This window comes from Xyrauchen texanus, chromosome 33 (genome assembly GCF_025860055.1).
Source record: "Xyrauchen texanus isolate HMW12.3.18 chromosome 33, RBS_HiC_50CHRs, whole genome shotgun sequence".
Taxonomy (NCBI): Eukaryota; Metazoa; Chordata; class Actinopteri; order Cypriniformes; family Catostomidae; genus Xyrauchen; species Xyrauchen texanus.
Genome location: NC_068308.1, coordinates 12,218,480 through 12,241,763, shown reverse-complemented (window position 1 = coordinate 12,241,763; position 23,284 = coordinate 12,218,480). Strand labels below are relative to the sequence as shown.

At 39.7% G+C, this 23,284-nt stretch overlaps 1 protein-coding gene across 4 annotated transcripts in view; it reads right to left on the bottom strand.

The window, feature by feature from the left end:
• LOC127626970 (protein TANC2-like) overlaps positions 1 to 17,082 on the bottom strand; it is a 248,763-nt gene extending 231,681 nt beyond the window's left edge. For all 4 annotated transcript variants that reach the window (XM_052103139.1, XM_052103140.1, XM_052103141.1 and 1 more), the window contains exon 1: positions 16,843 to 17,082. The gene's annotated coding sequence lies outside the window, so the exon portion shown is untranslated. The remainder of the gene's footprint in view (positions 1 to 16,842) is intronic.
• Positions 17,083 to 23,284: the final 6,202 nt, after the last annotated feature.

The following is a 23,284-nucleotide window of genomic DNA, read 5'->3' as shown; positions in this document are numbered from 1 at the left end:
GAAAACCATCTTTGACACCCTCCACAAGGAGGGAAAGCCTCAAAAGGTAATTGCAAAAGAAGTTGGATGTTCTCAAAGTGCTGTATCAAAGCACATTAATAGAAAGTTAAGTGGAAGGGAAAAGTGTGGAAGAAAAAGGTGCACAAGCAGCAGGGATGACCGTAGCCTGGAGAGGATTGTCAGGAAAAGGCCATTCAAATGTGTGGGGAGCTTCACAAGGAGTGGACTGAGGCTTCAAATGTCGTATTCCTCTTGTCAAGCCGCTCCTGAACAACAAACAACGTCAGAAGCGTCTTACCTGGGCTAAAGAAAAAAGAACTGGTCTGTTGCTCAGTGGTCCAAAGTCCTCTTTTCTGATGAGAGCAAATTTTGCATCTCATTTGGAAACCAAGGTCCCAGAGTCTGGAGGAAGAATGGAGAGGCACACAATCCAAGATGCTTGAAGTCCAGTGTGAAGTTTCCACAGTCTGTGTTGGTTTGGGGAGCCATGTCATCGGCTGGTGTTGGTCCACTGTGCTTTATTAAGTCCAGAGTCAACGCAGCCGTCTACCGGGACATTTTAGAGCACTTCATGCTTCCTTCAGCAGACAAGCTTTATGGAGATGCTGACTTCATTTTCCAGCAGGACTTGGCACCTGCCCACACTGCCAAAAGTACCAAAACCTGGTTCAATGACCATGGTATTACTGTGCTTGATTGGCCAGCAAACTCGCCTGATCTGAACCCCAAAGAGAATCTATGGGGCATTGCCAAAAGAAAGATGAGAGACATGAGACCAAACAATGCAGAAGAGCTGAAGGCCGCTATTGAAGCATCTTGGTCTTCCTTAACACCTCAGCAGTGCCACAGGCTGATAGCATCCATGCCACGCCGCATTGAGGCAGTAATTAATGCAAAAGGGGCCCAAACCAAGTACTGAGTACATATGCATGATTATACTTTTCAGAGGGCCAACATTTCTGTATTTAAAATCCTTTTTTTTTATTGATTTCATGTAATATTCTAATTTTTTGAGATTCTGAATTTGGGGTTTTCATAAGCTGTAAGCCATAATCATAAAAATTATATCAAATAAAGGCTTGAAATATCTTACTTTGCTTGTAATGAGTCTATATAATATATTAGTTTCACCTTTTAAGTTGAATTACTGAAATTAATGAACTTTTGCACGATATTCTACTTTTTCGAGTTTCACCTGTATGTATGTATGTATGTATATATATATATATATATATATACATACAGAAATTTACATACACGTTAGCCAAATATTTTAATCTTAGTTTTTCACAATTCCTGACATTTAATCGTAGAAAACCTTCCATCTTAGGTCAGTTAGGATAACTTCTTTATTTTAAGAATGTGAAATGTCAGAATAAAAGTGAGATCATTATTTATTTTCTTTCTTTCATCACATTCCCAGTGGGTCAGAAGTTAACATGCACTATGTTAGTATTTGTTAGAATTGCCTTTAAATTGTTTAACTTGGGTCAAATATTTTGGATAGCCGTCTACAAGCTTCTCACAATAAGTTGCTTCGATTTTGGCCCATTCCTCCTGACAGAACTAGTGTCACGGTGTCAGGTTTGTAGGCCTCTTTGCTCACACATGCTTTTTAACTTTTTTCTTCATATATATATATATATATATATATATATATATATATATATATATATATATATATATATATATATATATATATATATATATATACATACATACATACATACATACATACATACAAACATATATACACACACACAAATCAACAAGTGCTTCAGTGTTATTTTGATTCCCCTCCTATACATTCTTTGCAAATTAATTAGGTGGGTGTACACCTAGTGTACATTGGACAATACAAGTCAGTTGATGGTCTGCTTCAGACAGCATATCTGCAATACGGAAGTTGGCTCTATCCCACAGTGAGATACTAAATTAATGTTAGAGAGAGAACTTTAGGTTACTCACGTAACCCGGTTCTATGATAACAGGAGTGAAGCATCTCACCAAACTTCCCTCCTTGCAGTTTAATGAAGAAGAGATATGCGGAGAATGAAGAAGAGACCTGTGGCGGTGTCTTATATAGGGAGGTGGGGCTCCCTTATCACTGCTGAGATTGGTCTGTTTCAAATTGGCCAGAAATTATTTAGCAGAGATGGGTCACTTCTATTTAATTGAAAGGGAGAAATTGGAACACTCAACCAAGGAGGTCTGAGCGCCCAACAGTCAACAGATGAAGAAAGTAAGTCCCGCCTTCCATGTAAAAGAGCCAAAACACCTTTTAGATATAGACATCACCTGTCAATCATCTCTAGAACGTGCATGAGCATTAACTACAAAATTTAGTTTTTTACATGAGGCAAAGAATCACAATTTATGATACCAATATTGTCAGTTCCCCTTCTGTCACTCACTCGATGTAGTGACACTAGGGGTCTTTCTTGAGCGCATCGGTTACCTCTTATCTTTGAGAAAAGGCCAACAAGAATTGGCAAACAGAATTGCATGCCCCTCCCCTGGACATATAGGTATAAAAGGAGCGAAGCGTGCGTCTGTTCAGAAATATTTTTTCTTCGAAGCCGAGCGGTTGTGTTTCAGCGAGCTGAGTAAAACCCACTGCTGTTCCACTCATCTCTAAAGAGCATACGCTGTTGGAAATACGGCACATTTCAGCAGCTTTTCTATTCTTCTGCACGCCTGTGCAGACTACACCCCTGAGCGCTTTGACAGCCCTCTAAAAAAGTATATATATATTTTTCTAAAAGAGTAAGCACATTGACGTTGAACGCCTTTTTAAAGACGCATCTTTTTAAGATGCCCTTCCGTCTTTGTGTCATTACTGGATGCGGCCGTTACCTCTCTGCTTCTGATGGCCACGAGCACTGCCTCTCATGTCTGGGCAGAGATCACAAAGAGGCAGTGTTTATGTAAGGCTCATGTTCTCACTGCGAGACAATTGGTTCCTGGGTTTGGGGTGCCGCTGACAGCCAACACCCCCGTCCCCCTGTTCCATTCTTCCCGGAGGTGCATGATGAGCTGACGGCACCTTTCACTGCCCGAAACAGACTCCCTCTCTCATCCGCTCTCACTACCCTTGATGGTGGGGAAGTCCATGGGTGCACGGAAATCCCCAAGCTGGATAAGGCAGCTGCGGTGCATCTGTGCCTGCAAAACGCCACCACCTGGTGGGATCGACCGTCACTCCCCTCTGTGGCTGAATCTGGTCTGATCTCCCAGATCGGCCTATTCAGCGACACAGTAGAGGGCTTTGCCCAGTAGTACTCGAAGGTGAAGAAACAGAAAGAAGCCATTCAACACATCTTGCCCCACCGCGCCTCAAGATCCCCTTTCCGTTTGCTCGCCGAGGGCATCCCCCCGCGTGCTCCAGAGATGGGCAACCCAGGGACAGAGACGTCTACCACAGAGCTGGTATCCAGACCACTCCATTCCCTGGTGAAGGGCAGGGTAGAGAGTCTTTTTTGTTTTCCTTTCCTTTGCTTACTGCACCCCCAACGGGCTGTGGTATCCACGTTGTCACAAAGGAAGCGGTTTCCTCACTCCCTGGGTCACTTAGCCTGTGCCCCAACCACCATTCTCATGGTGATCAGACACAGAGCACTTGCAGTCGGGCCCCCATAAACGTGGACCCTACGCCTTCACGTGCCCGACTGCATCACACTCGTGCCTCGTTGCTCTGTGCACAGATGGACCTGGTGCTCACGCGCCTCAGCCGTTTACACTCGGCATTGAGTTTGACTCAGTCTCAATGATAGCGCGCCTCACAAGCGAGCATGTGCAATCGGTGCTGAATTGCCTGAGTGTGTTCAGACCGGGCACAGCGGTTCCACTGAAACAATCTCAGAGGCTCCTGGGGCAAATGGCATCCTCAGAGACGGTCGCACCGCTCAGGTTGATGCATTGAGACCATTTCAACACTGGTGTCAGACTCGAGTCCCAAGATGGGCATGGCGCCACGGCACATACCGTGTGGCCCTCACCACTTCCTGCCTTAACTAATTCAGCCCTTGGACAGACCTCTGTTTTCTATGGGTAGGAATCCCTCTACAGCAGGTGTTCAGACGAGTCGTAGTTACTACGGATGCCTCCCAAATTGGGCTGGTAGGCGGTGTACAATGGGCACGCAGCCGATGGCTTCTGGATGGGGCCTCGGCTGGGTTGGCACATCAACTTTCTAGAGTTGCTGGCTGTATGTCTTGCCCTGTGCAGTTTTCTAAGCGTAAATAAATCGCCTGCCATCTCCTCCTTTTGAGTCAGCAGTGAATGAGGTCACTGCACGCCACTCATATCCCAGGCAACCTAAACACCACAGAGGATGCACTGTCACATCAGGTAACTGTGGCAGCGGGGGCGTGGTCAAGCGCCCGTCCGGGAGAGAAAAGCGGTAAGGGCGCTCACACCTGAGCTAAATTATGTCTAACACCTGTCTCTAATTGCAGTAGCTTGAGGAGAGCGGCATAAAAAGCAGCAGCAACAGGTTTCAGGTAAGGTTGCTTTTTAATTCTAAATCAATAGTTTATTCACATATTCAACACAGCAGCTTCTTAGCCTTCGTGTCGGGCTCTCTCTCCTGGGCTCTGTTGCTGCTGCTTTTTATGCTGCTCTCCTCAAGCTACTGCAATTAGAGACAGGTGTTAGACATAATTTAGCTCAGGTGTGAGCGCCCTAACCTCTTTTCTCTCCCGGACGGGCGCTTGACCACGCCCCCGCTGCCACAGTAACGCTCAGTGGAGAGTGGAGACTCCACCCTCAGGTGGTCCAGCTGATTTGGACTTGGTTCGGCAGAGCACAGGTAGATCTGTTTGCCTCCCGAGATTCCACCCACTGCCCGCTCTGGTACTCTCTGATGGAAGCCCGCCTCGGCACAGACAAGCTGGCAAACAGCTGGGCACGGGGCTGTGCAAACACACATTTCCCACAGTGAGCCTGCTTGCACAAGTCCTGTGCAATGTCAGGGAGGACGAGGAATAAGTCATTCTTGTGGCCCCCCACTGGCCCACTTGGACTTGGCTCTCGGATCTCATGCTCCTCGCGACAGTACCTCCCTGGCAAATTCCCCTGGGGAAGGACCTTCCTTCTCAGGAATGGGGCACCCTCTGGCATCCACGCCCAGACCTCTGGAACCTTCACATCTGACCCTTGGCGGGATGCAGAAGATCTAAACGGTCTACCACCAGCTGTCGTAGACACAATCACTCAGACACACCAGCGTTATGCCCTAAAGTGGCGTTTATCCACAAATTGGTGTTCTTCCGGATCTTATGACCCACAGAGGTGCGCAGTCGGTCAGTGCTCTCATTCCTGCAGGAGAGGCTGGATGGGCGGCTGTCCCCCTCCACCTTGAAGGTTTATGGAGCCGCCATAGCAGCTCACCATGATTTAGTGGACGGTAAGTCATTAGGGTAGCACGACCTGATCATCAGGTTCCTTAGAGATGCCCGGAGGCTGAACCCTCCTAGGCCATGCCTGTTCCCCTCGTGGGATCTCTCCGTTGTCCTCTCAGACCTTCGGAGAGACCTGTTGAGCTGCTAGAATCAGTCGAACTAAAGGCCCTCTCCTTGAAGACGGCCCTTCTGATTGCCCTCACTTCCATCAAGATGGTTGGGGACCTGCAAGCACTCTCCTTCAGCGAAACTTGCCTGGAGTTCGATCCGACCCCTTTCAGGGATCAGGTAGTGAACCTGCAAGCGCTGCCCCAGGAGGAGGCACATCCAGCCTTAGTGTTGCTGTGACCAGTGTGTGCTTTGCTCACCTATTTTGATCGCACGCAGAGCTTTAGACACTATGAGCAGCTCTTTGACTGCTTTGGTGTAAAGCGGAAAGAAGAGGCGGGTGGATTGTGGACGTGACTGCATCAGACCCAGGCCGTTCCCGACCCCTTGCGGGTTCGAGCACAATCTACAAGGAGTGTGGCATCCTCGTGGGCACTGGCCAATGGCACCTCTCTAGCAGACATCTGCAGAGTGCCAGGCTGGGCAACACCCAATACCTTCACGAGATTTTACAATCTCCAGGTAGAGCCGATCTCATCCCGTGTTTTGACAGGTCTGAACATGTAGAATTCGTAAAATACGGTGACAACAGCTGGCCGGGAATATTGCTTGCGCATAGCACCTTTCCCCTCCCCTGAGGTGAAGACGTGCGCTCTACTCCTTCAGTCGAGTCCACAAGTCACAGACCCTGGGTGTCCCAGGGAATGTATTTGCCACATGTTAACCTCCCCTGCTGGGCAGGATGTTTTCTCCTCGGGGTCTTTTCCCCCTGAAAGAATAGGATTTGAAAAGAACGCCTTCCCCGATGCATGTTATAGCATAAGATGGCCACAGCCGCATCCAACACTCTATTGAGAGAAAACAGAGAGAGAAAAGGCTGCAGCATCGCTTCCCTCCCTTAAAGATGTGGGGAACTATATGACATATTTTGGGGTGTTGGGGAAGGTTACATGCAGTCTGATGCACCTGCTATTTTCGCATGCAGCAGCTTGCTTGCACCTGCATCAGCAGTCCACGTAACACGGTTCAGTATTGTGCCGTTTTTAGATAGGGACCCCTAGTGTCACTACATCGACACAACGTAGAGTGAGTGACAGAAGACGAACGTCTCGGTTACTGTCGTATGTTGTGTCCCTCTTGCTACAACACTGAACTAAGCTGCTGAAATGACAGAGACCTTACTTTCAGCTCCTCAGCTCAAAAACTGTCTGAACAGATGCTCGCTTCCCTCCTTTTATACCTGTATGTCCGGGGGAGGGACATGCAAATTCTGTTCGCCAATTCTCACTTGGCCTTTTCTCAAAAGATAAGAGGTAACCAAGGATCTCAAGAGAGACCCCTAGTGTCACTACATCAACACAATGTCTCATTACCTCCATCAGGGAACGGAGGTTATGACAGTAACTGAGACTGAAACTGAGATTTTGGTCTTTCTCCATTCAAGTAGATCGGAGCTGCACTGGCATGACTGGAAATAGCTTCAAGGGAGCATGCTAAATATAGCCACCAGTAGACTTACTGCCAGAAAGACTTTGCCCAGGCCACTGGTTAAGCTAAATTTGCTGTGTCGGGCAGGTCTGTTTAGTGAAAATACGTGTGAAACAGTAAGGCAGATCCCTTTATAGATCAAAGGATAAAAGCAGCATAAGAAAGAATATATGTGGAAATTAACAAAGGACAATTATTAATACTAGTGGTCGACCGATATATCGCAGAGGCCGATAAATGATCCTGTTTGGCAGATAGGTTTCTTGAGGGTGCCTAGAATCGCCTGCTTGCATGTGACGCAACAGAAACATATAAACGACCAGTCACGGTTCATTTCCTTGTCACGTGCCATTGTTTTACTACAGTAATAGACTGATGTGCAACACAGTCTCATTTAAACAGTCCGCATATCAGAGCCACGGCAGACGCATTTGAGCTCATAATGTTAAAGTTCTCAGCTGTTTAATTCTCCCACTCTCTCCTCAACAGTTCCCTATAACCTTTAACGGTCTTGTCTAATGAGAAAAAGCCAATATCTATAAAACTTGTATTATATACCGTTTGCAAATATGCAGAGATCTCATTTAAATAGATGTAATTCACAAACCTCACAAAAATCAAGTATTTTCTTCCTGTCGAGCACTCATCTAATATCTTCCTCTGAAGCGTATATTATATCAGCCAGAATCAAAACTTGATCTGATTCACAAATCATGATGGTCAGTCCATGACAATCCAAGCAGGCGATCTAGGCCTTTTAAACTGTCAGGAGACTGAAGCTTGTGGTGGATCCGCAGGAGCACGCGAGTGCAACTTCAAGGCTGCGTCCAAAACCAGGAAAATGCTGACTCTGGAGGCTGTATATGGTGGTAGGATGAAAATAAGGTGCTTAAACTGTTCGGAGACCAATTCAAAACAGCTGCCATTTAAGCCATTAACTGATAAGGCAGCAAAGTAGCAAGTCTGCTGCCATTGTTTATGGATGCAGCCCAAAGTAAAAGCGATTCACGTGTGCTATAATGAAATGTCTTATTCGATATGAACTATTGTACAATTAGTTTGATTCAGTATTTTTTGAGAAAATGCGATTGCTAACGTGGACATGCATCCATGGTTGCTGGATTACTGCGTGTACTATAATTTCCTTCTTCCTAATATATTAACAATTTCTTCATGTGCAAATAAATTACAAAAATTTGATGACTAAACAGAAATCAGAAGAAACTGCTATCAACCATTTAAAATGCAATTACATTTTTTTAGTTTTGTGTAGAATTGAGTAAATATAGAGCTAAATAAGAGGAGGTTTTTTTTGCGATCTTATGTTTGTTATTTACTTCATTAAATTGTGTGATATATCTGCATTGTATCCGCCTATCAGCCACCCTGCTCTCTGGATATCTGCATCAGCATCGGCCAGTAAAAAACCATGTTGGTTGACCACTAATTATTACTTAAAATTAGAACAATTTACTTTTGACTCTGAAGCTAAAAGTGACTCATTATGGCCTAAAGCTACAGTAGATCAAGTAAAACTAACCAAACAAACATTATGCAATGTGTTGAAACATTTTGAGATTGAGTCTACAAACGTAAACCAGTAAACCAAGATCTGGTTCTCAAATGGTGGGTTGAAGATATGTTCTCACAGTGTTGCAGATAACAAGGAAAAACAATGTTTAATGTAACTAATCAAATGCAACTAACCAAACGCAACCACATAGTTAGGAGAGCAAAATAAACAGGTTAATACATTTGAATCAAAGGCAGTGGATCCAATCATACTCGACAGTATTTTGGTACAAATGTATCTGCCACTTGGTAGAAGCCTGCCGAATAAGGCAGATGCCAACATCTCAAAAAACATCCTTGTGACCATCCTCAAAAAAACCATCAGGGGTGTAAATTAACGAAATGTAGGAAAATGTACTTTATTAAATAGCTTAAAAACAATATACTTTTACTTGAGTATATTTTAAGTGCTGTAACTGTACTTTAAGCCCCATTTTTTAATATCCATCAGCATGATTTGCTAAAAAGAGAATAATATGTCTCCCGACTCCTGTTAAATGGAAGCAATAGACCTGGCGCAAACTGCTATTAATAATCATGAAGGAGGTGGGGGGTAATGTGACCTTAAGCAGTACAACACCTGGATGGTCAGCTTTGCTTGTCTATGTACAGTAGGTCGAGATATTGGCATTCAAGGATTCTACCTCTAATTTAAAGAAACATATCAATAAAACTTCAGATTACTGCTGTGTGAGATATGCCAAGTTACCGATCTATATTATGGAACTGCAATGTAATAAGCGTTAGCTCATAATCTCGGGCTATATCAGCGCATTAGAAGAGGTTAACTGCTTCATAAGCAGCATCAAATAATTATTTGTGACAGTTAATTAAAGAAATATTCAGGGTTCAATACAAGTTAAGCTCAACTGACAGCATTTGTGGCATAATATTGATTACCACTAAAAAAAAGTGTTTGGCTTGTCTCTCCTTTTTTTCTTTTAAACAAAAATCGATGTTACAGTGAGGCACTCACAAGCCATGGCCAAAAGTATTGGCAGTGATATAAATTTTGTGTTTACATAAAGTTTGCTGCTTCAGTATTTGTAGATAATTTTTTCGCATGTATCTGTGGTATACTGGAAAACAATGATAAGCGTTTCATAAGTTTTAAAATGCTTTTATTGGCAAAAACATTCAATATATGCAAAGAGTCAATATTTACATTGTTGACCCTTGTTCTTCATAACCTCTGCAATTTGCTCTGGCATGCTGGATATCAGCTTCTGGGCCAAATCCTGACTGATGGCGATCCATTCTTGCCTTATTAGTGCTTGGAGATGATCACAATTTGAGGCCTTCTGCTTGTCCACTCGCCTTTTGAGGACTGACCACAGGTTCCCTATGGGATTAAAATCTGGGTATTTGCCTGGCCACAGATCCAAAATTTCAATGTAATTATCTCTGAGCCACTTCATTATCACTCTTGCCTTGTGATACGGTGCTCCATCATGCTGGAAAATGTACTGATCATCACCAAATTGCTCCTGGATCGTTGGAAGAAGTTGCTCTTGCAGGACGTTTTGATACCATTCTTTATTCATGGCAGTGTTTTAGGGCAGAATTGTGAGAGAGCCCACTCCCTTGGATGAAAAGCAATCCCACACATGGAATGTCTCAGGATGCTTCACTGTTGGCATGACACAGGACTCTTGGTAGCGTTATTCTCAGGACTATCGATTTTCAAGATGTCCCAAACAGTCAGAAGGGGGTTTCATCAGAGAAAATAACTTTGCACCAGTCTTCTTCTGTCCAATCCTTGTACTTCCTGCAGAAATTCAGTCTTTCCTTGATTTTTTCTTGTAGAGAAGTGGCTTCTTTGCTGCCCTTCTTGACACCAGGCCATTGTCCAAAAGTCTTCGCCTCACTGTGCGTGCAGATGCACTCACACAAACCTGCTGCCAATATTGAGCAAGCTCTGCACTATTGGTGACACGATTCTGTAGCTGACTCCTCAGGAAGACATGGTCCTGGTGCTTGCTGGACACTCTAGGATGTCCTGAAGCCTTCTTCACTGCAGTTGAACCTCTCTCCTTGAAGTTCTTGATGATCCGGTAAATGGTCCTTACAGGTGCAATATTCTTTGCAGCAATTTTGATGCAAAGCGATGATGGCTGCATGTCTTTCTTTAGAGGTAACCATTGCTAAGAACACAATGATTGGAAGCACTTCTTCCCTCCTTTTATAGCAATCAGTGTGCTCTTATAATCCAATCAGAATGATAGAGTGATTTCACCTGACTAGTACTCATTCACACTTTCCCAGGTGCTGCTGATATGATTAGTGAAATTATGTTAGCTTGTCATATTGTGCCAGGGCCAAAAAACAGTGAAATTTTTGTTTTTGTGATAAAGTTGTAAAATCCTTTTTTTTGGCAATTATTTAAAATGCATCTGATCACTCTGCACAATAATCTAGAAACAATGTGAATCAACACCACAACAACTGAAACAGAAAACTTTGCGAAACACAAAATGTATGTCACTGCCAATATTTTGTATAGGGCTGGGCGATAAAATGATATCGATATAAATCACGATTAAGAAAATCCACGATATCGATGATAAGCTTTTGAGGAATTTTCTATATTTACTGCGTGTCGCTAAAACACAAGCAGTTCAGCTTTCTCAGGTTGTGTTTCCACTGGGACGGACGAAATCCGCTCAAAGGCGCTCACAGCGCTAGGAGAGAGCTTGCTCCGCACCGCTGCCAATCCTACGATCCACCTTGCGAGCATGGTGCTCGGCTTTCATAGGAATGAATTCAGTCAGACTGGATGAACTTTTTATTGCTAGCTGCCTTGCTAACAATTAGGTTACGTTGGACATCGGATTGATTCCATCCACACCGCAAGACTTCATGACAATGGTTGTGCCCTCTCATCATCTCTAGTGAAGAGCGCGACAGAACAACAGTGATGTGGACAACAGCTCTGATCTTTCTGCACTGTAATCTTGAATATTGTTCTCTAACAACAAACATGCATCATTTCTGCCCTGTTCCCCTCCGCATGCGCTCTTTTCGCTGCATGTGTGTTGACATGAAGCTCTGCATGAGTTAACATGGTTTCAAAGCACCTTTTAGACCAAAACGTTTTTCCCTTCTAAATGTATCTTTATTAATCAGCATGCTACGAGCCTTTAATAATAAACAGATCGAATAAACAAATCGATTTCTGTTCTAATTTTGTGAAAATTAATTAGATGTCTGGAATGGATAAGGAAAGACTAAAATTACTAGTTGGTAGACTAGTCTCTCACTTTAATGAAAATATACAAATGTTTTTAAAAAGAAAAAATTATGTTTTCTAAATTTTCACTCAGGACACCGCAGAACCCACATTCAGCATCATTCCAGAGTCACAAGGGCTTCTATGCCCCATACTTGGATATCTGAATCTAAAAAAATATAAAAAAAATTCATTTTGATGTAAAAATATTCCAACAAATACTGGACTGCTGTCAATATGCTTCAGAACAAACAGATGATCTTTTAACATTCATTTTCAATTGATAAACGGTAAAAGACAGTAAAATTGGTAAAAGATCCCACAGACCCCACTGCATTGGCCGTCTCTTGACCACCTGTGTAGTTTTACAGAGACTATTTTGACTGATTAGAATTAATTTTTTCTTCTTTTCTTCCGTCAACTTTGAAATAAAAAAAAGAAAGAGCAATGTGTAAATGTATATCGTGATAAATATCGATATCGATCAACATGAAAAAGATTACCGTGGTAACAATTTTGGCCATATCGACCAGCCCTACTTTTGGAACCAATTTTTGGAGGGTAGAAAATGCAGAAATGTGAAGCTTATAATTTTATAAAAGCACTTACATTAATTCTTCTGTAAAACATGTGTGTTACTTCAGCTTTAAAGTTGTTTAAATTGTAATTTTAGTCATTACGTCATATTACGATTTGATGATATAACAGCATCATGGCAATGAAGTTTTAAATTGGCAATAACTTTACATAGAAAAGGTTTGTAAGTGATTTTATCACACTAAAATCATGTTAACGCACATATTGTTTCTCTTGTGTCTATACTTTTGAAAGAGTGGAGTATTTTAATGTTTATGGATTGGCCCCATTCACTACACTGGAACCCAGAATTTTGCTTTTTTAAAGAAAACGAGTGACAAATCAAAATAAATGTTTGCGGTAATATATATTATGCCACAAATGCTGTCGATTGAGCTTAACTTATATTGAACCCAGAATGTTCCTTTAAGTGCCCAGTAGCAGAGCGTTACATATTGTGTCTTTGGAATTGACAGCGAAATCACAAGCTCCCAGATTATAAATCTGCTTTCGTGCCGAGCTGCCTACAAGAAAAAATACAGTCTCGCTATGTCTTTCACAGAAACAGCTGCTCAAACATCCTTCTTAACCACATGATGTTTATTTTACATTACCTTACTGACACTCTCATCAAGCATTTTACTCAATTCAAACAAAGATAATATGCATGTATACTAGACAGTCCACTCTTGGATTTGGACCGATGACTACTACATGATTGCTAAGCTCAATACGGTTATCATGCTGTCTGGTCCACAGTGGATGGGCTATGTTGTGAATTCTAAACTACTTGCCTACACTCTATACCACCTCTAGTGTGTGGGACGGTCTATTCTTCAGTCTTTTCTGCGATTTCAAATGGTTTCTGCATTCTTTTGAACATGATGGTTTATGTGCAAAAATAAGGTCTGTGGGCATTAAGGGTAATGTACACATGAACCGATTTTACTGTTTTGTTTTTTTTTCTTCATTAAAAAGGTGATCAGTGTATTGAAAATTACGTTTTCATCTTTAAATCTCTCTAATCAAGTCTCCATGTTTTTTTTTACAAGCAGATACACTCACCTAAAGGATTATTAGGAACACCCGTTCAATTTCTCATTAATGCAATTATCTAATCAACCAATCACATGGCAGTTGCTTCAATGCATTTAGGGGTGTGGTCCTGGTCAAGACAATCTCCTGAACTCCAAACTGAATGTCAGAATGGGAAAGAAAGGTGATTTAAGCCATTTTGAGCGTGGCATGGTTGTTGGTGCCAGATGGGCTGGTCTGAGTATTTCACAATCTGCTCAGTTAATGGGATTTTCACGCACAACCATTTCTAGGGTTTACAAAGAATGGTGTGAAAAGGGAAAAACATCCAGTATGCGGCAGTCCTGTGGGCGAAAATGCCTTGTTGATGCTAGAGGTCAGAGGAGAATGGGCTTACTGATTCAAGCTGATAGAAGAGCAACTTTGCCTGAAATAACCACTCGCTTACAACCGAGGTATGCAACAAAGCATTTGTGAAGCCACAACATGCACAACCTTGAGGCGGATGGGCTACAACAGCAGAAGACCCCACCAGGTACCACTCATCTCCACTACAAATAGGAAAAAGAGGCTACAATTTGCAAGAACTCACCAAAATTGGACAGTTGAAGACTGGAAAAATGTTGCCTGGTCTGATGAGTCTCGATTTCTGTTGAGACATTCAGATGGTAGAGTCAGAATTTGGCGTAAACAGAATGAGAACATGGATCCATCATGCCTTGTTACCACTGTGCAGGCTGGTGGTGGTGGTGTAATGGTGTGGGGGATGTTTTCTTGGCACACTTTAGGCCCCTTAGTGCCAATTGGGCAGCGTTTAAATGCCACGGCCTACCTGAGCATTGTTTCTGACCATGTCCATCCCTTTATGGCCACCATGTACCCATCCTCTGATGGCTATTTCCAGCAGGATAATGCACCATGTCACAAAGCTCAAATCATTTCAAATTGGTTTCTTGAACATGACAATGAGTTCACTGTACTAAAATGGCCCCCACAGTCACCAGATCTCAACCCAATAGAGCATCTTTGGGATGTGGTGGACTGGAGCTTCGTGCCCTGGATGTGCATCCCACAAATCTCCATCAACTGCAAGATGCTATCCTGTCAATATGGGCCAACATTTCTAAAGAATGCTTTCAGCACCTTGTTGAATCAATGCCACGTAGAATTAAGGCAGTTCTGAAGGCGAAAGGGGGTCAAACACAGTATTAGTATGGTGTTCCTAATAATCCTTTAGGTGAGTGTACATGTAGAGTTTATAATAGATAAGTGATGTGACAGTTACTTAATATTGTATGTAAACCTATTTTTTACATAGAAAACATCCATCCAAATTAAAGGAATATTTGACCGTAAAATGAAAATTCTCTCATAATTTACTCACCCTCATGCCATCCCAGATGTGTTTCTTTCTTCATTAGAACGCAAACAAAGATTTTAAGAAGAATATCTCAGCTATGTTGGTCCATACAATCCAAGTGAATGGTGAACAGGCCTTTGAAGGTCCAAAAATCACATAAAGGCAGCATAAAAGTAATCCATAGGACTCCAGTGGTTAAATCCATATCTTCAGAAGCAATATGATAGGTGTGGGAGAGAGACAGATAAATATTGAAGTCCTTTTTTTACTATAAATCTTCAGTTTCACTTTCACATTCTGAATGTGAAAGTGGAGATTTATGGTTAAAAAAGGACTTAAATATTGATCTGTTTCTCATCCAAAGTGATTGCATCGCTTCAGAAGACTCCGGAGTCCACTGGAGTCTTATGGACAACTTTTTGTTTGTGTTCTGAAGAAGAAAGAAAGTCATACACATCTGGGATGGCATGAAAGTGAGTAAATGATGACAGAATTTTCATTTTTGGGTGAACTATACATTTAAAGCAGTTGAATAAATGCATATTTAAATAAAAAGAACTTTGTATTTTAAAAGTTGGCAGTCAAAAATTCAAATTTTGAGGCCTTTACATCATAAAGAAAATACAGTATAACTTGTCTTATATACCACAAATACAACAATTAGGCTAGCAAAAAATAAATGTGGCAAACATGCAGAAGTTACTGATAAACTCCAGTTATACCAGTTACAATATTGTCACTTGTCCTACCTAAATCAAATAGGTTGATTTGGAAAAAGAGCGGGATATTTCGTCCAACCCTTTAATGTGCATTTTATCTTAGCATACCTGTGCCGTTCCTGTCCAGCTCTTGGTGTCATGTCTGGCCACACCAATGGAAACTGGAGTGTATTAGGTGCTAAAAATGTTCAAAAAACAACCTCATTCTAAACTACAGAAATCTGGTAATGGAAACTTCATAAGTGTTACACACATATAGCAAACATTCCCTGTGCACTGAAAAACAGCATTTATGTTATAATATTGATCAACACAAAAATAAATATTGACTCGTCCCTCCACACTTACGATAGAAGTGAATGGGGGCAATTTTTGAAGAATTTAAAAAGGCAGAAATGTGAAGCTTATAATTTTATAAAAGCACTTACATTAATTGTACTGTTAAAACTCATGCATTATTTGAGCAGTAAAGTTGTTCAAAGTGTTATTTTTACAGTCAATTTAGGGTTTATAGACATGACATCGTCATGGCAACAAAGGTGTAAAATTGGCTATAACTACACATTAAAGTGATTTTCTCATATTAAAATCATGCAAACACACATATTGTTTATGTCTTGTGGCTATACTTTTAAAACAGTATTTTAACTGTTTTAAAATTATAGATTGGCCCCATTGACTTCCATTGTAAGTGCCTCACTGGAACCCAGATTTTTGCTTGTTTTTAAAGAAAAGGAGTGACGAGTCAAAATTAAATTTTGTGGTAATCAATATTATGCCAAAAATGCGGTCGATTGAGCTTAACTTGTATTGAACCCAGAATATTCCTTTAACCCCATGGCAGGGACTAATGTGCAAACATTAGGGGGGCATCTTGACCTATAATATGGGTTGTCTCTTCATCGGACCAGGATTATCTCAAATATTTAGCAATGGAATAACAAAATAAAACAGCCAATTAAGCAATATTTAGATTCCTCTTCCTCTTTTCACCTCACCAAAATCAAACCAAGTCACATCCATTTCAACCATCACCAAACCCTGCTGGACAGATTCTCAAAAAAACTTACTGGTTAGTTTGTGGTTTTAGTGTTTCAATAGGCATCTTATGGAGGGAATCTGTTCAATGGAGGCATGTTTTCTACTCTGGTTGGCAAATGTTCAAGATTTCCAACTGTGTTTAGCATGCTTCACTATTCACACTAATGCAACCATATATGTGATCACAAAACATTCGGTGACTGACAGATTTGATCCTGCATGTCTATTGTCCTGCTGGCCTCGTTTTGATATAAATGCTGGTTAATGAAATACACTTTCACACATACAAACACATCAAAGGCGACGACGTACCTCACTTATCTTACTTTCCGCCCCACCTTCCTTCAGTGGCGTCGGCGCCGGTTTCCACGTAACCCGAGTGAAATTGTTGCGTGCTTTTTCTCATGACAGCAGATACTCGCGCTAAATGTTGTCCGTTTGCTCCGCTCTATGTATCAGTCAACGCCAGTAAGAGTGCACAGAGGACTGGTCGAGAATCAAATCACAGCGATGCGACTCCCCGCTACTGTAGAGTGAATACCATTCAATCGGTTCATTAGCCAACTGAATCTTCAACGCTACGCAGACAGACGCACACAACCTCTGCCTTGACCAACTGTAATGTCATGTATTATTAATAACCATGGGAGGGACTGTCGTTATCATGCAAGAGGGGGGCGCAAGGTCGACGTCAATCAAAAGATCATTTCTGACCTGAACCAGTGGACGCAGATGTACTGATTGCATTACTAACTTATGCTGTTTTATGTAATGCTTACTTAATTAAAATGAACTGAAGCAACACAATTCTAGAACAGTGTGTCACAACATGATTGTATTGCCTTCTATCCATTTAAAGTTGTACAACTGAAGTTTACTTAATCCATTTGATTTGGGGCTCCATTAATTATTTTTGTAGCATTGATAAAACTGGGTAGGGGATTTACATTTGCCAGCAGGCTTTGCATGGGACGGGATGGGGAGAACAAGTGTTTGTGTTATTTGATGCATTTTTGAGCAAGACGAGAATAGGAGGGGATTTGATCATGTTTAATGTTCTGTTACACCGGTGTTTAAAAAGAGAGTCTGCTATGCTGGAGTTTTGGGGGTACCGTTGTGGTGAAGATTGACTCGTGTAATGATTTTTCTCAAAAGTAAGTGTAATGACTTTATTTTATTTTTTTAGCGGATGGAGAGAAACCAAAGCCTTCAGAGCAACCAACATATTTAAATAAATTAAAATATTCAAAACATCATCTACACTGAAAGTAGAAAGGAAAACGTAGGTTGTCCAATTTACTAAATCACATTATTTGTGATCTACATAACAAAATTGTTTTTATCTTCTAAATTAGTTTTCTTTGCTTTCGATAAATGTAATTTTCTAAAATATGCACTCTACTAACAACATGGGTAAGGGTATTTGTAGTTGACAGCATTCTTTGCATGGGACTTGATGTGGTGAGAAAAACATTTTTGAACTTAAAGCAATAGTTCACCAAAAAATGAAAATTCTCTTATTTACTCACCCTAATGCCATCCCAGATGTGTATGACTTTTTATCTTCTGCAGAACACAAACACAGCTCTGTAGGTCCATATAATGCAAGTAAATGGTGACAAGAACTTTGAAGCTCAAAAATTGTATAAAGGTAATCCATATGACTCCAGTGGTTTAATCTGAGTCTTCTGAAGCAATATGATAGGTGTGGGTGAGAAACATAAATATTGAAGTCCTTTTTTTACTATAAATCTCCATTATCACTTTCACATTCTTCTTTTGTTTTTGGTGATTAGCATTCATTGTGCATATCGCCATCTACTGGGCTGGGAGGAGAACTTATGGTAAACACAGACTTAAATAATGATCTGTTTCTCACCCCCACTTATCATTTTGCTTATGAAGACACTGATTTAACCACTGGAGTGTTATGGATTACTTTGATGCTGCCTTTATATGCTTTTTGGACCTTCAAAATGTTGGCACCCATTCAATTGCATTGGATGGACCAACAGAGCTGAGCTATATTTCTAAACATAATTGCTTGTGTTCAGCAGAAGAAAGTCATAAACATCTAGGATTGCATAAGGTAAATGATGAGAGAATTTTCATTTTTAGTTGAACTTTTGCTGTGTTATTTTATGCATTTTTGAGTAAGAGGAGTTAAAGAATGGATTAATGGTGTTTAATGTTGTTAATTTGGAATTTAGAATGGATTCTGTTACACTGGGTAACCATTGTGGTGAAGAGTGAAGGTTTCGTCTAGGTTGAGAATGGGTACAAAAACAACATGCTTATGTTGCTTTACACAAGGAGCAATTACAACCTAGCATTTAGCATGCTAATGTGTGCTACTGCTAGCTAAAAGTTAACTAACTAGCAAAACCTTATGTCATAATCAGAAGTAACAAAAAATATTATGTAAAACTGAAGAAATTATTCATGTGAGGGACATGAAAATTAATATGAAAACAAAACAAAAAATGTTTTCTGACAAATAGTTAATGAGCTAAACCAAGAGCGGGAAATGTTGATGTAACTTAATTGATTCATGTGAAACAGCTACACAATCAAAACATGTAAATTCAAAGCAATTCTTCAGTGTCATTTAGTGAAATAATATGCGTTATGACAGTTATGATTATTTTATAAAATATATATATATATATATATATATATATATATATATATATATTAGTGTGATATTAAGATAATGATTACAATAGAGAGATAATGATTTCATTGTAATGTTTGGGGTCTGTCTTAAAAGAATAGTTCATCCAAAAATAAAAATTGTCTACTTAACTCACCATCATGGATTTCAAAACGTGCATGTCTTTTTTCAGCCATGGACCACGAAGGGTTTAATTTATATCAGAATGTCCAAGCTGCTCTTTTTCATTCAGTGAAAGTGAATGGTGACCACGGCCAGATTTTCAGTGAATAATAACTTATTTCCAGTCTGGAATATAGCACACTGGTTGTATGGACTACTTTATGATACCTTTTTTGAGTGGACAGCCCCTTGTCCCTATTCACTTTTATTGTATGGATGAAACTTTGACATTCTGGTAAACATCTCTCTTTGTGTTACATGGTACAAATAAAGTCATAAGGGATTGTTATCTCTTTCAAACAACTGTAGTCTCTGATAGGATAACTGTACCGATGCAGGTAATTAAATAATAGTCTTTGTAGTCTATCCTAAAGACAAGTCTTCTACATGCACAATTTAGGTCATTCATTCGTACATTTTTACACATTCTATCATTCAGAGAACAAATTCTTCTCTGTGCTGCTTTCCATTCTTTTAGAGTCCTGGAGGACTAGAAGTTTAAATGACATCATGTAGACTGTAAAAATACATTATGCATTCAATCCATCTGTTCTTTCAGGTCCCCTTGTTGCTCAAATCATTACACTTCTCTCATTTAATACTAGTTTAATTTTCACCCTTGTTGTCTAGGGATTCAAAATGTAATTCTCACACTGTTATTGGAGCAAATAAGGTAATCAGCTAATTGTCAATGACTACACACTACTGTGCACGTTTAGAATAGTAGTATGAGCCAGGCCAAAGAACACGAAGCCTAAATTGATTCTCTAACCTAAATAACAAATTAATTATTTCACTGTTCCAAGATCAGCCGTAACAGTTTTATACAAACTTACCTCATGAAAATTACATGACTGTGCCAACATTTTGGCAAAATGATTGTGTGGTTCCTTGCAGCAGTTCCGTTGTAAAATGTTCACTGAGTATTGCTGAAAGCAAGTTCAATTTTGTCCCAAACAGATTTTTAAGGTTAATGCTTTCTATCGAATTATTAATGAACCAGTCTCCCTAAACCTAACCAATAGTGTCAGAAAAGGCAAATGTGAGATAAAAAAAACAGATTAGGTTTTCGAGGTTAATGCTTTATCAAGTTGTGAATGAACAAAACCTACCTTTCTACGTTTTTTGTTTACACTTTTAGCTTGCGTGTCGACTCGCATGCTATTCAGGATTAGTACCCAGTTTTTTACATTGCAAGTGCAACAATCTATAAGTTGAGCTTCAGCGCAATTCGATCACACACAAACAATCCTGTAAATGTAGTTCTTTATGCAAAGCAAATGTTAAAGTCATGCACTGGTAAAAGTGTTTAGATATCATTAAAAAACAGCTGAACTGATGATCTGACACTTTACACGTGATTTCTGTGAAAGAGATTAAAAGTCATTGTTGATCTAGCACCTCTAGTGTTCAATTCACCAGGAAACAAATACAAATTATTTTACAAAAATATAGGTTTAGTAACATGATTCTAGGTCTTTTATATGTATTATTAGACTTTCAGGAGAAGAAATGTACTTACGGTCATCTGGTTTTAAAAAAAAAGCTAGCACGTTTAACAAAACTATATATATAGTATTTCCATCCACAGACAAATATAATAGGCCCTAACAAAAAATACATCTTTTCAGTTTGGTGATCAGGTCTCACTTTATATTAGCTGTCTGTAAGTAATATGTACTAACATTAAAATACATCCATTACAATGTACTTATTGTGTAACATGTTGGTCTGAAAAATACTTCACAAAAATTCCCATTTGCTGCTACTGAGGTCAAGGTACAGGTAGGTTAAGGAGTAGGGGTAGAGTTTAGATTAGGATTAGAGTAAAGTTAGGTTTAGGATTAGGTTTATTTTTCAACAGATTTCATAGGGCCTTAAGTGTTACTTGAATTGATGCTATTTTAGTGCATTTCTATCTTAATACTGTGGAATACTTTGTTAGGAAAATGTTAATAAAACATTATCGTTACATATTGTTTTGTTTTCTAAGAAGAAATTAAATGCATTTTGACAGGAAAAAAATGAAAGTATAATGTAACAACACTTACGAATATGTATAAGTACATTGCTTAAAATGCATAAGTACATAATAGTTAAAGACACCTAATATAAAGTGAGTCTGGAGATCAGAACTTGAATAAATATAATAATATTAAAGATATTATTAACCTCCTGAGACTTGAGCGCGATTGCTGTGTGCATTCTGCATTTCCCTTTTTGATTTGTAACTAGTAGCACCTAATAAACATGAAGAAAAAGAATTCTAAAGCAAGTAGTTTTCCTAAAAATGTATGTCCACATATGTGGACAGTGGGACTAAGTTACATAATACAAAGCTACTATTTGTAATCAAAATGTTTATTATGTTTCCAAGAGTGTTGATTATTCCTGTTTTTGAGACATTATATCAGAAATTAGCATAATTAATTCTGATATGAATTAATGGCCAGCATCATCCAATCACTGTCAACCATGTTAAAATAAAATGATACATTATAAATTCTGACTCTATGTACTGATTACAATTGCCTCATGTCTACCATTTTGAGTGGTTCAAACATCATCTGCAGCCTGAAACTGAACTTTTGATTGGATGTTAGGAGTGAATGCACTTAGCTGCATAGGAAAGCTACAAGATGCTCCCTTACTCCCTATTTAGAGAATGACTTAACCTCCAGTGTGCTGTCTGTCTGCACTGGTCTCAGAACAGTTTGAAATCCAGCTTATTTTCATCCAAACTCCATATAAAGCCTCTGAAATCAATGTGTTTCAGCTTTTGGATGAACCCATTGATTCTCAATGTGATAAAGCACAGTGAATATAGGCGTTCTAAGGAAATTAGCTGTTGTACACATTAGTGTATCGTTATGTTTAGCAGCATGGTGTTTTATGAGAAAATGCTCAAATAAAAAAAGAAATGGCATAATGGATGAAATTAGAGATTCTAATATTTTGACTGAGGTTCCAATGTTAAAACTTGATGAGGTTTCTTATCAGATATAGTTTTGTTGCCGGTTCTCCCAAAGACAAATTCCGCTGTGATCGGTACTATGTTGTTTTGTCACATGACTCTATACGTCGAAGGTTTATTAACCCTTTAATGACAACAGAGTCTCCTGAACTGAGATCAGTTGTTTAAATTAATTTTAATTATGCAGTACGTATAGCAAAGACATAATACAACGTCCACGCATGTGTACATGGGGTCGCACAAGGTTAATGCAGTTTTGCGATCTGGTCACCCAGTAAATAAACAATATGCCATGAATTATAAACAAACACTTATAATCTCTCGTCTCTCTACAGAGTTCCGACCAATTTAAAAACATTTATATATAATTGTTAATATGTAATTCTAAATAGTTATTAATTATGTTTTGAACAGCCCATCAATGTTATTAAAATAAGGAAAATGTCTAAAAATAAATTAGGAATATTTGTTGAAAGATCATAGGAAGTTTTTCCTTGCCACTGTTGTCTTTGGCTTGCTCACTGGGGTGTTTATAAGGCACTATTTTTATATTTTTACATTTCCGGTCCAATACGTATTGATTAAAAAAAATAAATCGCTATCAAAATAAATCTTTGAATTGATTAAAGATGCAAATATATTATTGGGAGTTGCTTACAAAAAACACTTGGCTCAAAAATCTGAGGAGGCATGTTACCCCTGTCATAGTGAGCTCTGCCAAGAAGATACTACAGAGAGCAACCTGCCCACAAACTGTGCTGAGTCTAGCAAGGTCCCAATGGAGTATTCTGCCTTTTAAACCATGTCTTTGCTTTTTCTTTTAAACATCCCACTGTCTTGAATGTTCAAAAGAGCATTTTAGAACATTTACATTTATAAGATCATTCAAAACCAATCGAGTCGTCATGAAACAGCTACATAAAGAAACAACCATCACTGTTGTT